Raw genomic sequence first — 14938 nt, forward strand, 5'->3', positions numbered from 1 at the left:
CTTGAAAGTAATCTCCACTGGTCTTCAAAGCCAAACATCCTGGGGGCTCATCTTCCCAGTGCAGGACCCCCAGGCTGGCCCCTCTCACTCTTTTGGGAGGACGTTTGCAATTGTAATCATTCTCCTGTTTGTGAGTCACCCACTCAGGGGTATGGGACCTGACTATATAGCAACTCTGCCCCTCCTACTTGTTGTGGTTCCTTCTTTATATCTTATATCTTCTTTATATATTATCTGATAGGTTGTGGTCTTTTTCATCAATTGTTGTTCTATAAATAGTTGTAATTTTGGTGTGCCCATGAGAGGAGGTAAGCTCAATGTCTTTCTATTCTGCCATCTTGGCCAATCCCTCTTGTGTGTTTTTACATACCAGGGCTTTTCCCTCCTACAGGAACAAAGAACTATCAATTCGCTATTAAACTGCTGTTCTGAGGATTGTATGCAACATTACATGTCCACTTATTGAGGTGTCTCTTTGCTAAGGTGGGTCGTAAAGTGCGTTCCTTGGTCTGAAAAATGTGACTTGGCAGTCAAAATGGATACAGTATCTTCTGTTTGGTCCCTTTATGGTATTTTGAGCATTTGCATCTACCAAAAGGTAAGCAAAGCCCAGTCCAGAGTCAGCGTCTATTCCTGCCTGGACCCATTTATACCCCCTGAGAATACTGGCAGTGATCTCATATAGTCTACTTACAGCTGCATGTAGGATCTCCAAATGGGCATCAACATGTTCTACTTTAATGTGCCCCTTTAGTTCCTAGAGTGGTTTCATAGGGCCATGCCCTACATTAACATACATTTAATAGTCCAATTTTCCAAGGCCCTTCTGCCTAGTTATATGTCAAGTTTATTGGCCACTGCCCATGAGTCAGTAAAAACCCACACTGAAGGGCTTTTATCATTTGTGTTTCAATTATTTCATTACAACAAGAGAACAGCATGCGGTTCAGCCTATTGAGCTGATTTGTTCTCCAACTAGAGTTTTTCCATCAGTCAATCATAGTGCACTGACCTTCCAGCCACTATGCTGTCTGTCTACCTTGGCACTGCCATTTGTAAACTAAATGGCTCTTTATTAGTCAATAGAGAGCCGTGGACCCAGCAGGTGCTCAGGTGGTTCCAAAGCTGCCTTACAGGAAAGAAGACCACCTGCCCATGAATATGATGAGTACTTCCTTCCCTTCCCCCACAGCACATTCCTGTATAAACCATGTCCATATTGTTTTGGAACTCTTCTGGGCACTGCCTTTCTTGTATTAGAGTGTGTCTCTAATATCACCCAACATATTATGGGTATTTCAGGTTTCAAAATTATTTTATACCTTCACTCATAGGGATAGTGTCAATTAATAACAAATCACAAGCTAGTAATTGTGTCTCAAACAGAACACATGGTACCACCATGTCTGGAAATTTTCCAGTCCAAAATCCCAGTGGTTGCCACTGGGTGGCACTCATGGGCTTTTGCCAATGGCTCCAGTCTGTGTAAATGCTCCATGAGCAAGCAAGCCATCCTCCTTCTCCATGGGCCACACGGGGCTATTGTACAGAGAATTTTTAGGTACCAGGACTCCAACTTCTAATACGTCACTAAAGTGGTCATCTCTTTGTCCACCAGACATCCAATACTGTTTCAAATTAACAACCTGTATGGGCTCAGACAATTCCATATTTCCCATTAATACAGTTTTATGTCTTCTGTTTTACAATACTAGGTAGGGGAAATGACTTCCAGTCAGACATACTATCCATTGATTAATGCATTTAGGTAAAAGAGATGCAACCACTTCACATAAAGTCCATTAAAACATTCCAATTTTCCTCCAAATTTTCATCTATCAAACTATCAATCATTTCTTCCTCTATCCTTCCAATTTAACTGTAGCCCCCATCAGGACCTCACCACCAAGTTTTTTTTTTTTTTTCACCACCAAGTTTTGAATCACAGTGCACAGGGGTCCCAATGTCAGGATGTCCCAGAAAAGTTTCTTCTCCAATGCCCGGCCAATTTTCCCCCATATATCTGCATGGCCTTGAGACCCTAAGTGGGGACTGGGTCAGAAGACACTGATCAATACTGATCCAGAATAATTTGCTGGACCATCACCTCCAGTGACTCAAGATTAGATTTCTCATAGTCATCTTTGCCTTCTGGTTTTTAATTCCTCCAAAGTAGAGTAAATAGAGCATATTTGTTTAGGTCTCTTCAATGTTGGGGGAGTAGCATGGGTTCCTGTTGGTCCATCCAACCTCCATTAGTGTTGCATTAAGACTTTGGTTTCAACTCCATCAATGTTCATTTTATTCATTCTATTTCTTAATTGTTTAAAGATTTCCATGCTTCTGGGAAAAATCTCTTGACTATCCCCAAATTACTGGTTTCGATAATTTCTCTGTGTTGTCTCCCTGCCGCCTGGACTACCTTCTTGGTTATCAGGATTCTTAGAAGTCCTTGTTATTTTTGATCCAAAATAATTTTTCCCTTTGGTCATGTCCCTGAGGCTAGTAGCCATAGCTCAGATCAGCTGAAATACAAGCTTGACAAACAGCATCAGGTTCCCCATTCAACACTTTCCTTTAATTTCATTTTAGCTATTCAGACAATTGTATAATTAACTTGTTTTTCTCATTATTTTGCATTTTCTTTATATTTAGTAAGTCAACTTCTCAGGCATTGGGTCTATCAGTTCTAAATTCCATTGGTAACTTTTACCTCTAGTAATTGATCACAGCACAGCTACTGTTTCATACCATGGGTATCAAAGTTTCATCAACACCACTCCTTCAGCCTTCCTCTTCTAAAAGGATGCTTTCATAGTGTTTCAGTAAGTCAGGATCACTACAGCCCAAACCCCACTTGATACCAAATGTGTCATGGATTCCCCAAGGCCACCCTCAGGTTTGGTGATTTGCTAGATGATCTTACAGGACATAGAAAAGTTGCTATACTCACAGTTATAAATTATTATAGCAAATAGATACAGATTAAAATCAGCAAAGGAAATAGGTACATAGGTAGAGTCCAGGAGAAACCAGGTGCAAGCTCCCAGGTGTCCTCTCTCAGAGGAGATGCACAGACAGCACTTAACTATTCCTGCAATAATGAGTGACAACATGTGTGAAGTGTTACTAATCAGGGAAGTTCACCAGAGCCTTGGTGTCCAGGAATTTTATTGAATGTCTGTCATGTAAGCAGGGAGAACCTTAGTCTTCAGCCCATCCAGATATCAGACTGACATAGCATAACCCAGAGCCCCAGGCAAACAAAAATAGGCATTCACTATAAGCCACACTGTTAGCATAAATTATCTAGCATGGCCCAAGATCTTGGGTAAACAAAGACATTCTTATCAGACAGGATAGTCCAAGGGCTTAGAAGTTATCTGCCAAGATCCAGTTAATCGCTACTCATTTCCTTGGAATGTGCCAAGTTTAAGCATCCCAAGATTTCTGAGTTAACCCCTTACTACACAGTCTTGAATACTTTTGGTTAGCTTCCTACTAGGTATTATATATTTTTATTTGCTAATTCTATTACTTATATTATTAAAGCTATGTGTGCATATATATTAATATACCACACTACTTTCTGAATTCCCTTACTAGTTGTTAAATCTGGTTTTCATGGGTTTCCCAGGTACACAATTCTGTCACTTCAAAACACTTATAGTACAAGTTTTCTGATTGCTGCCATAGGCTAAAGTAAAACATCAAGAAAGTGTAGTTCCTGATATTTATGTTACAAATCCTTATCATAAGATTATTTTATAATCATTGATACTCTATTAATTTCTAGAATGCCAGATATCACTTTCATTCTTTAAAAGTACAGGAAGGCATTGAGACCAACACAGTTCATGAGTTTTCACTACCTTTAGCTCCTGTGTGAATAACATTTTTGCGGCTTTCAGGTTCAACCAGAGTCTGTATATTTAATGTTAGATGGATAAAAATAAGCCTTTAGAAAGGTTACCTTGAAAATAATAAAATCTAAACCTACAGAAGAACATTTAAAATACACAGATGATTTGACCATGCCCTCTGCATCCTTGTCTCCTTCTCCAATGTCTTGGCTCACCCCCTTTCCAGGAAATCAAATCATAGCCTTAGCCGGCCTCTATTTCTCTGGGCCTTTACATATAAATAATACTCCTTTATGCTGTATCCTACGTGTATTGCCAGAGCATCATTCTAAAACACAAGTCTGATTGTGCTCCAAATTCTCTATTTCTTATGTAAAATTTAAATATTAGCACAGCACAGAAGAACTTTACAACCTGACACTAGCTCTGTCCTATCCAGTACATACTCTTATCATACAAACCTACTCGATATTCCCCAAACACTTCATGCATGTTGCTATGGACTGGATTGTGCCCTCTCCCATATTCCTATATTGAAACCCTAACCTCCAAAGGGATGGTTTTGGAGATGGGGCCTTTGGGAGATAATTAAATTTAGATGAGGTCATAAGTGTGACCCTCACAATGGGATTAGTGCTTTTACAAGAAGAGACACCAGAGCCTTCTCTCTCTCTCTTCCATGTGAGGACACAGTGAAAAGACAGCCATCTGTAAGGCAGGAACAAAGGCTTCACCAGAGAGTAACCATGCTAATACTTTGATCTTGGGCTTCTAGCCTTCAGAACTGTGAAGAAATAAATTTCTGCTGTTTAACTCACCTAGTCTATGGTATTTTTTTATGATAGCCTAACAATTTTCTACCAATTCCAATGTGTGTGTGTGTGTGTGTGTGTGTGTGTGTGTGTAGGGAGAAGAGTGGTTTCACCACCAACAAGCAAATCTTGGACACCAGCTGAAAGTCCTACAGTTTAACCCAATTCTGACACTATTTACTTGGAGATAGCATCAGATTCCACAGGGTAAGAGCTCAGTCCCACATGACCGCCCTCTAGTTCAGCTGTCAATTGCAAGCCCGTTTTGTCACCTGCACTTCTAACCATCTGGCTACAGAATGGAGGTTCCCATGACTCCCTCCTAAGATTTGATTAACTTGCTAGAGTGGCTCACAGAGCTCCAAAAACCTGCTTATTCACTGGATTACCAGTCTGTTACAAAGGATATAAATCAACAGCCAAATGAAGAGATACATAATGTGAGGTCCTGAACAAGGCAGCTTCTGTCCCCGTGGAGTTTGGGATCCAGCATGGTGGCATGTGGAACCATTCTGGTTCTCCAGCCCAGTTCTCCAAAGCCCCTCTTTTTGGGTTTATATGGAGCCTTCATTATATAGGCATGATTGATTAAATTGTTGGCCATTGGGTTTTTCTTATAAATCACAATATTGCACAGCTGAAACTGACCAAGAAACATGTTTATATCCCCCAGAAGGAGTGTTTGCTGTTCCTCCTGTTTATTTCTGCCTAGAGGTCCCGACTCATTTTCAAGACCCAGGTCAAATGTTACCTCCATGATGTAGCTTTCCTGACTTTATTTTTCCTCCCGCACATACAGGACCTGCAACATAACTGTGGCCCAGTACAAATGAAAATTCATGACCTCGTATTCAGCAAGCAGCAAAAAAGTGCTGTGAAAAGTACCAATACAGAAAGTGCTTTTCTTTCTTCTGCTTTCTCTCGCTTGTTTTTATTTGCTACCTAATGTCATTCTAAGTAAAGAAAAAATAAATTTTAAAATTATAGTATGAATTTTACCATTTGTCTTTATATTGTGTGATGCCAGTTTTAAATGCAAATATAAGAACATTCAGCTCATATGTAGAATCACTGAAATTACACAATCCATTGCTCATACGTGCGTACAGATTCCGTTCTTACCTGGGCAGAGGAAATGCTGCACAAACTTAGGTCAACTGTTTCTATTTAACTTCTTGATACACTCACATTCTGCCAACTCTTTCATCTTTCTAGTGAGTGAGGGAAAACTAAAAGAAAAGCATCTGTGAGCAGCCCTGTCTTCCCCTTTCCTTCCATGTCATCATTTTCAGCTAAGTGTTTGGCCAACGTGGGGGAAGAAACACAGATAAGAAAGAATAATGATAGGTCATTGATGTTTCCTTGAAGCCACTGTCTTCTTTCTGTGTTTGAAGCAAGTTCTGTATTTAAAGCAAGTTCTGCTTGAAGTGGCTCTCAGGCAGTCCCCGCAAAGCCCAGTTCACCCAGCTGTAGCCATCACAAGCTTACCTCATACTTCTCCACTTGGCTCCTTTGGCTGTACACCCAAGCCCTCTCCATGCATGACTACACCAGACTTGTTCTGTTGGGCAAGAGATGCGTCTCTCACTGGGCTTCTCTGAGGGCCTGGCCCTGTCCTTCCCTTCATGTGCCAGGCACTGTGCTAGGTATGGGCATGCAGCTGTCAGCAGCATGACCAAGGCCCTACTGTCATGGGACTTGTGTTCTATAGGGACAAGCTGGAGGTCGATGGAAAGAAGAGAGAGAAAATAGATAAACAAAAAAGCATGGTAAGTGCAGTACCACTGCTCCCCAAACCATGCAGGGTGAGGGGAGGACAAGGCAGCAGCAAGAGGTCCCATGAAGCTGGGACAGGAAGGCAGAGAGGAGGAGTCATCAGAAAGGTTGAGATGAGCATCCTGCTGGAGGAACACAGCACCCATATCCCTAAGTGAGTGGCAGCTGGTGAAGTGGAGCATGCAGGAGGAGAGGGGTCCGTCCAGGCCAGGCAGGACCTCTGAATAAGGATGGGACCCCCGAGCTCCTTCTCAGAGCAGTGAGGGCACTGAGGGATGTAAGCTTCAGGCCTTCCACCTGCCTTATTTTTTGTGGATCACGGTAACTCCTGGTGGGGAAAGCATGGAGAGTCAGCTCAGGAGATCTTGATGGTGAGCTGGCTGAGGAGGTGGCAGTGGAGATTAGAGAAGGGGAAGGAATCCTGTAGTCAGCACACTGTGCGCACCACAAATACTCTGAGTGCATTGCAGTAAGGTCGGAGCTGTCAAGTACTTCTCTCTGGGTAGACTTTCTAAGTTGGGCAGGTAGTTATATACTCCTGTCTTCAGTCCTCCCTCAGATGCTTCTTCCTCCAAAATAGGGGTTGACAAAGCACAGCCCAGGGCCAGAGCCAGCCTGCCACCTGTTTTGGTTCTACCTGTGATATAAAATGATTTTTACATTTTAAAATTGTTGGAAAAAATTAAAAGAAGAATATTTCATGAGGTGGGAATTATATGAAATTTAAATTTCAGTGCCTTTAAACAGTTTTATTGGAACACAGTCACACCCATTCATGGACGTACTGCCTACGCTGCTTCGTGCTAAAAGGACAAGTTGAGTAGTTTGTGGTCCACAAGGCCTAAATATTTACTCCCTGGCTCTTTACAGAAAGTTTGTCAATGCCACTCTAAAACCATGGGAGAAGGCAAATCTTTCCTTCTCACTTAGTAACGACCAGAGATGAACATAAGGAAAGAACACAGTGGTGCAGAGGACAGCATGCACTAAGGCATGGAGATAGGAATGAGGTCAGCATCCACACACACCAAGAGCCCACTCTGTAAGAAAGACCCTGTGGGGACTTCCCTGGCAGTCCAGTGGTTAAGACTCCATGCTTCCAATGCAGGGGGCACAGGTTCAATCCCTGGTCAGAGAACTAAGATCCCACATGCCACAGGGCATGGCAAAAAAGAAAGAAAGCAAGATAGGCCTTGTGGAGGAGGGAATGAGAGTAGATGGGGTGAGTGGGCCATGTCTTGTCAGGAAGGGGCAGAAGAAGGTGTTGTTGTGGTACCATTTGCAATCTGAACCATGGGCTTAATGTGGAAGCCAAGCCACAGAAGGTCTCAGGAGGCCACTATGTCATTCCAGCAAGATGTGAGATCCTAAAGGGGCAGATGAAAGATGTATCCAAAAGTGGAAGCAATAAGAATTGGTTCATCTTCAAGGAATTCATGGAAAAGACTCTGACAAGTACAGGTTTCTGGTAACTGACTATACTGCTGAACTGAATGAATAAGCATTTTCAGAACTCTAATGGAAAACTGATGAACTCATAAAAGATGAAAAAAAATTAATTACATGGGACTGAGTGAACTGCTGAGGATGATTATAATTTTTGTGACTTTCTGTTTGAATAAAAGAAAAAAATCCCACAAGGACTCAGAGGCAAAAAATATACAAATCAATTTTCACTGCAAAGTAAAGGAGCTGTTACAGTGGAGGGTTACTGGACTGAATGTCAATATTATGACATAGTATGAGTGTGTTTCGTGTTTGGTAATTGCAATCATTGTTGCTTTTGTTGTGGTCATCCATTTACAATGTTTGGTGTCAGTTTATTTATCTCTTGTAAAAATAAAATACAGTGTGTGCCTATGAGTTGTGGAAAAAAATTTTCAAAAGGTTAAAAAAAGAAATTGAGCTATTTGTAATGAGATGGATAGACCTAGAGTCTGTCATACAGAGTGAAGTAAGTCAGAAAGAAAAAGACAAATACCGTATGCTAACACATATATATGGAATTTAAGGGAAAAAAATGTCATGAAGAACCTAGGGGTAAGATAGGAATAAAGACGCAGACCTACTGGAGAACGGACTTGAGGATATGGGGAGGGGGAAGGGTGAGTTTTGACAGGGCGAGAGAGAGTCATGGACATATACACACTAACAAACGTAGTAAGGTAGATAGATGGGGGGAAGCAGCCGCAAGGCACAGGGATATTAGCTCGGTGCTTTGTGACAGCCTGGAAGTGTGGGATGGGGAGAGTGGGAGGGAGGGAGACGCAAGAGGGAAGACATATGGGAACATATGTATATGTATAGCTGATTCACTTTGTTATAAAGCAGAAACTAACACACCATTGTAAAGCAATTATACCCCAATAAAGATGTTTAAAAAAAAAAAAAAAAAAGGTTAAAAAAAAAAAGAATTGGTAACTGACTGCTTACAGGGAAAGAGAAAGAATTGAGTCAAAATTGACTCCAGTTTCTAGCCAAGTTTGAACTGGGGAAAAAGGATTCGCCACAGAGAGAAGAAATAAAACTGGTTTAGATACAATGGAGGTGAGGTGACAGCGAGACAATTAAAAATATCCTTTAAGCAGACATGAACTAGAAGTCAGGACAAAGAGTCTAGATAAAATTCTAGGCAGCCATCAATTCAGAAACAAATGCAGTCTCCAGGGCAAGAACTTGAAGCAAGGAAAGCCACAGAATAAGCCCTGGTTTCTATTAGGAGGTTAGAGGGGAAATCCATAGGAGGAAAGAGAAGAAGCAGAGACCAGAGAATCTGGATATTATCACAGCACAGAGGCAGAGGGAAAAGACCCTCAAGAAAGGGCCACCACTGTAGGGGCCAGAAGGCATCCTGCAAGGAAGACTTCCTGTCAACACCTTGCAGTTAAGTGTGAGAAGGAAGGTGGAGCAGACAATATGGAGGTAGATAGTCGTGACCAATGATGTCACATGGAGGAGAATAAGGGGGAAATCACCAACACGAATGCATGTGTGTGAAAAGAATATTAAAGTTAAATTACTAAGTGAAAAGTTAAAATTGTAGTCTAATATCTCACAGTAGAGGAGAAAAGCAAAACAGAGATTAGAGTTTTTGTTTTTTGTTACTAAGAAAAAGATTAAAGTCACACTATAACAAATTTTAGACTTCCATAAGAAAATAACTGACAGAGATGAACGTTGAATTGAACATTACATAATTAAGAATCTAATTTTACTGGACCTGAGATGAATAAATAAAACATATACCAGGTTTATTACTTTTTTCCCTTAAGTTTTCAAATTGAACAGGGTAGTCTTAAGTTATATCCCACATTAAACTAAAGAATTTAGGTTTAAAAGCTGGAAAATAAATTAACAAGTGATAAGGGATAGGACAGAGGTCAAAGACAAAGAGAGAATACTGATATCACATAGACAGATGGAGAGGGATCATTCACACGGAAAGCAGAGTATTTGCATAATGCTTCACTGAATGTGAACTACACACAATGTACAAAGTAAATGAGATATTGCTCTTCCTTCAATAGATTTGTTAGACCCAAGCGGTCTACGAGGGATTCCAACTCGCCCAAGAACCGCCAAGAGTCGAGAGCCGCTGCAACACGCAAGAGGTTTATTAGGAGCCGATGCACCGGGGTTCCCTGAACCTCATGCAGGAGGCCGATGGGGAACCCCTAAAAGCGGAATCACATACTTTTTATAGGTTTATTTACTCATAGGGCGGGTATATTCTCACAATGATTGGGTAAATGTGGTGACTTTTGAATTCATTGGCTTAGGAACTTTTGTCCCACCTTCTGGCCGTTATAGTTGTCTGTTCATTGTGGCGGTTAGGGCGTATACCTGTTACGGGCAACTGGAAAATTACCCGCTGTCTGGCAAGTCCCCGTCAACTGAAAAACTCCAAGAATTGGTTTCGATAGGGAGAAGGAGTGGCGCACGATAGGGAGAAGAATTGGTTTCGATAGGGAGAAGGAGTGGCGCACGATAGGGAGAAGAATTGGTTTACGGGAACAAGTGAGGGGGTGGAAAGTCCCTAAAGGCCCCACAGATTTACTGTCTAAAATGCTGTATTTATAAAACAGAACCTATTTTCTTAGTGAATCTGAGAAAGAACTCTAGTAACCTGATTTACTTTATAATCATTCAACCTAGATTTTTGTTGACTCCATAATAGCAAATCTACTGGTTGGAACTAAGGGGGTAAAAAAAGCACAGTCTAAAACGTAAATTCCATAATGATTTTAACTCTCAGCCGTGTATGAAGAAAAATCTTCATTTTGTGCCAGGAAAAGCCTAAACTCCTAAAGTTCTTACATCTGAATTGTGGAAGACAGAAGCCCTGATGTTATCCATATTCAGCAAGAGGAACATCTTGAGAGCTCCTTCCCAATTAGAAGCTTTGCTCTTCTCTCTACTTCTCAAATACAGGCAGAAAAGATAACTTGTAAAATGTAAAAACTAAGTAATTGGAAGAGAGAGAGAGAGAGGAAGGGAAAAGGGAAAGAAGGGGGAGGAGGAAGAGAAGGAGAAAAGAAGAGAGAACACTACCTAACACCCTAAAATGATCTGACGAGGACTTTTCCTTAATTTATTTTTGTTTCCTTACCATTTCTGTGGTCTTCAAAAATGAGTCATAATTCAGCTGCACATATTAAAACCCCCACAAAAACACTACATTTTATTTCAGCTTGAAAGTAGACATGTGATTTGGAGTTTTAAAGTAATATAGAACCAAGTCATACTTTCTCCCTTCAAGATCCACTTCAAAGCTATTTATGATGTGTCAGCTCTGGTGTGAGGTCAGCCATTTGCACATCATATGACACAAGTTTAATTATGGGAATGTTAGAGAAATATAAGTAAATTAAAACCGTGCATCTCAGAAAGAAGGTGCACGTTCCCACAGAATTCATTTATGATTCTTTTATGGAAGTTATGTCACTGAGTCCAAGCTCGCTCTGCATGCTGCGTGACAGGCCGATAAATCGGGAGATGAGGTGTTGAGGCAAGGAATATGACTTTATTCGGAAGGCCAGCAGACCGAGAAGATGGCAGACTAGGGTCCCCTCCCAAAAATCTTAAGGGGTCTGGATGCCAGTTTCTTTTATAGAATCAGAGAGAGAGAGGCGGTGAAGAAGTAAAGTAAAAAGGGCCATCAGTCTTGCAAAACATCTCCTGGAATGGCCAGCCTTGGGGAGGGGATGTGTTAATTTCTTCCTTTCCGCAGCCATTCACAGGTGGGCAGAGTCAGATTGTCTCCCTGTGAGCTGAACAAAGGCACTTTAGTTTCATATTCAGGCAGAGGGGCAGGGTTCCCTGAGGCAGACCATTATGTATGATTATAATAACAAAAGCAATGAAAAGCAAAGGTTAAAGTCAAAGAAACAGATCCAACATGGGGGCGAAACTGCCTCATCCCTGTTACAGTTAGACATTGAAAATGGGATATATTAATCTGTAGAAAGATAATTGTCCAATCTATGAATAGTCACAATTTATTTCCTATACTAAGGAATGCCAAATCCTAATTAGATGCTCCCCTCTTGCTGTTTTTAGGCATTTATACAAAAATACTAAAACTGTCAGATTTTTTTAAATGGAACATAATTTTTAAACTGTGCTTAGCAGCTAGATCTCTGAAAACACCTTTCAAAATAGAAATAGGACATTTTTGAAAAGTGATATAGAAATTAAAATTAGGTGTTTAATGAATTATTTCTGCTTCTAAGATGGAGTAACACAAAAACAGGTGAAGTATATGAAACAATTATTTTTCTGACATTGGCTCTCAAAGGTGAAGGAAAATGACCCTGAGAGGGGAAGCAAATAAGGAGAGACTTATGACTGCCCACAGTTCACTGCCTGGAGAGAGCATCCAGGATGCAGCAGGAGGAGGTGACTCCAGGGGGCACAGGTGGTCCACCTGAGTTGAGGAGAAGGAACTGAGAGTCTGGGGAGAACAAAGCCACTAGAGTTTACAGAGCACAGTGCACAAGAGGAGAGAACTACATGGAGAAAGAGCTCTGAAGAATTCCAGAAGGTTCCCTTAGAATACTGAGAACTGAGCAGTGTGAGTGTGGGGATGCCAGCCAAGGCTAGGGAAAGAAGCACGAGTGAGGAGTGAGAGAACAATCACCAGAGATTTGCATGGCTGGGAATAGTTCCTGCTCCACCAGTCAGAAGAGAAATCATTGCAATTCTCAGGCTATTAGATAGGGTACACAGGAGGGTACTTCCTTGGTGGTATAGTGGAATCAGCCCTAGAACAAAAGTTGCTCTGGTTGTTACCGAATGCAATTCATGTGCCTGACTCACATTGAGGCCAAATATACCAAAACATCAGCATTTAGAGCAGAGAAAAGTTTATTGCAAGGCCAAGCAAGAAGAATGTGTGGCTCATGCTCAAAATCCCTGAACTCTCTGATGGTTTTTAGGGAGAAGTTTTTATAGGCAAAATTTGGAGTGAGGGCTGCAGGGTGTGTGACTTTCTTCTGACTGGCTGGTGGTGAGGTAACAGGGCAGTGTTCCACGAATCTTATGTTTAGCCTGAAGTTACCATGCTCTACCTGGGTGAGGGCCTTAGTTCCTACAGAAGAACTCAAAGATATTGTTATGCATATTCCTTGAGGAGGAACCAAGACACTTCCCCAAGGTTACACTATTGTTTCTTGATTGCTCCTCCTTTCTTTCTGCATTCCCTCCCTTCCCTAATTAGCAACAATTTGAATCTTCCCTTTGGAACTCAGGGAAGGTCAAGGAGGCTGAAGCCTTTTGCCTGCAAATAAGAAATGGGGGACACAGAAGGGATTTGTACCAGGGAAGGTCCCACAGGGTCTTGCTCCATTTCATGGTCTTACATAACATCTCTCAAGAGCAAACCTTGAAAGATCAAACTGTTACCAAGTGACTTAGCTGCATCTCTAAACAATGTTCACAGGAACCCAAAATTAGCCAGCATTCAGCAAGGTAAAATTCACAGGGTCTGGCATGCAAAGAGTTAGGAAAATATGACCCATAATGAGAAGAAAAAAACCAATTAATAAAAATAAGCCCAGAGATGATACAGTTATTAGGATTAGCAGATAAGGACATTGAAATAATTATCATAGCTGTATTCCATGTTCAAGAAAGATTGCACAGGTTATTAGGGATAGGAAAAATATGAAAAATACCAAAATTAAGCTACCTAAAATGAAAATACAATCTCTGAGATGAAAAATACTGGATGGGACTAACAGCAGATTAGACAATAAAGAAGAAAAAATGGGTGAACTTGAAAAAATAGGAGCAGAAACTATCCAAAGTGAAACACAAAGAAAAAAGATTGAAAAAAATTAATGGAGCATCAGTGAGCTGTGGGGCACATTCAGTCAGCTTAATACACATATAATCGGAATGAAACAGGAGGGAAGGGGGCAGGGCACAAACTTTAAAGGAATGACATAGCCCAAGGACATGACATAAACTGATTAGAACAAAATGGGTCCAAGATGGCCGACAAGTTGACTTCCATTAGACCTTGAGCCTCAGTATATGCTCACTGTAACACATCAGCAAGCTAAATGACACACCCACAGGCACCATGACAGTTCCAAGGCCAACCATAAGGATAAAAAAGTGGGCAGTGCCCCATTTGCTGGAAATCCCCACCCCTTCCCAAAATGGCTGGAATACTCCTTCCATTTATTAGCCTATGAAATTACCCACCCCTATAAAAACTGAAAACCCCATACCCTAGTGCTTTTCTCGCCTTCTGAGATGGCCCACATTCTGTCTGTGAAGTGTGTTTCTCTCTAAATAAATCCACTTCTTACCTATCACTTTGTCTCTCACTGAATACTTTCTGAGATGAGACATCAAGAACCTGAGCTTCATTAACTCCTGAAACTAGGTGTGTGATTTCGGTTGGAAGACTGTGGGGTTTGACCTGGTTCGAGCCCCAGTCAGGGTTTTGGCCAGGTTCGAGTCCTGGCCACATGGGTTTGAGTCCCAATCAGGGTTCTGGCTGGGTTAGAGTCCTGGCCTCGTGGGTTCAAGTCCCAATCTGAGGTGCACGGTTTCAGGAGTTCCTGTAGGAAAAAAGAGGTAAGGGGAACATTACTGAAAAATATAACATCCCCCAAATTTCCAAATCTGATAAAAACTCTAAACCAGTGGTGCTCAACTGGGGGTGACTTTGCCCTTGAGGACATTGGCAATGTCTGGAGTCATTTTTGGTTGTCACAGAGGAGAATAATACTGGAATCTAGTGGGTAGAAGCCAGGAATACTAAACATCCTATAATGCATAGACAGCCTCCACCAGGCCCCATAGTGCTGAGACTGAGAAACTCAGCTCTAAATCCACAGGTCCAAGAAGCCCAATCAGCCCCAAGCAGAGAGAGAGAGTGGGGGAGAGAGAGAGAAGAGAACAACATGAAGGCATGTCATAATTGGATTGCCTTAATCTGTGATAAAGAGAAATCTTAAATGTAGCCAGAACAAA

Source organism: Phocoena sinus, chromosome 6, assembly GCF_008692025.1.
Source record: "Phocoena sinus isolate mPhoSin1 chromosome 6, mPhoSin1.pri, whole genome shotgun sequence".
Classification (NCBI taxonomy): Eukaryota; Metazoa; Chordata; class Mammalia; order Artiodactyla; family Phocoenidae; genus Phocoena; species Phocoena sinus.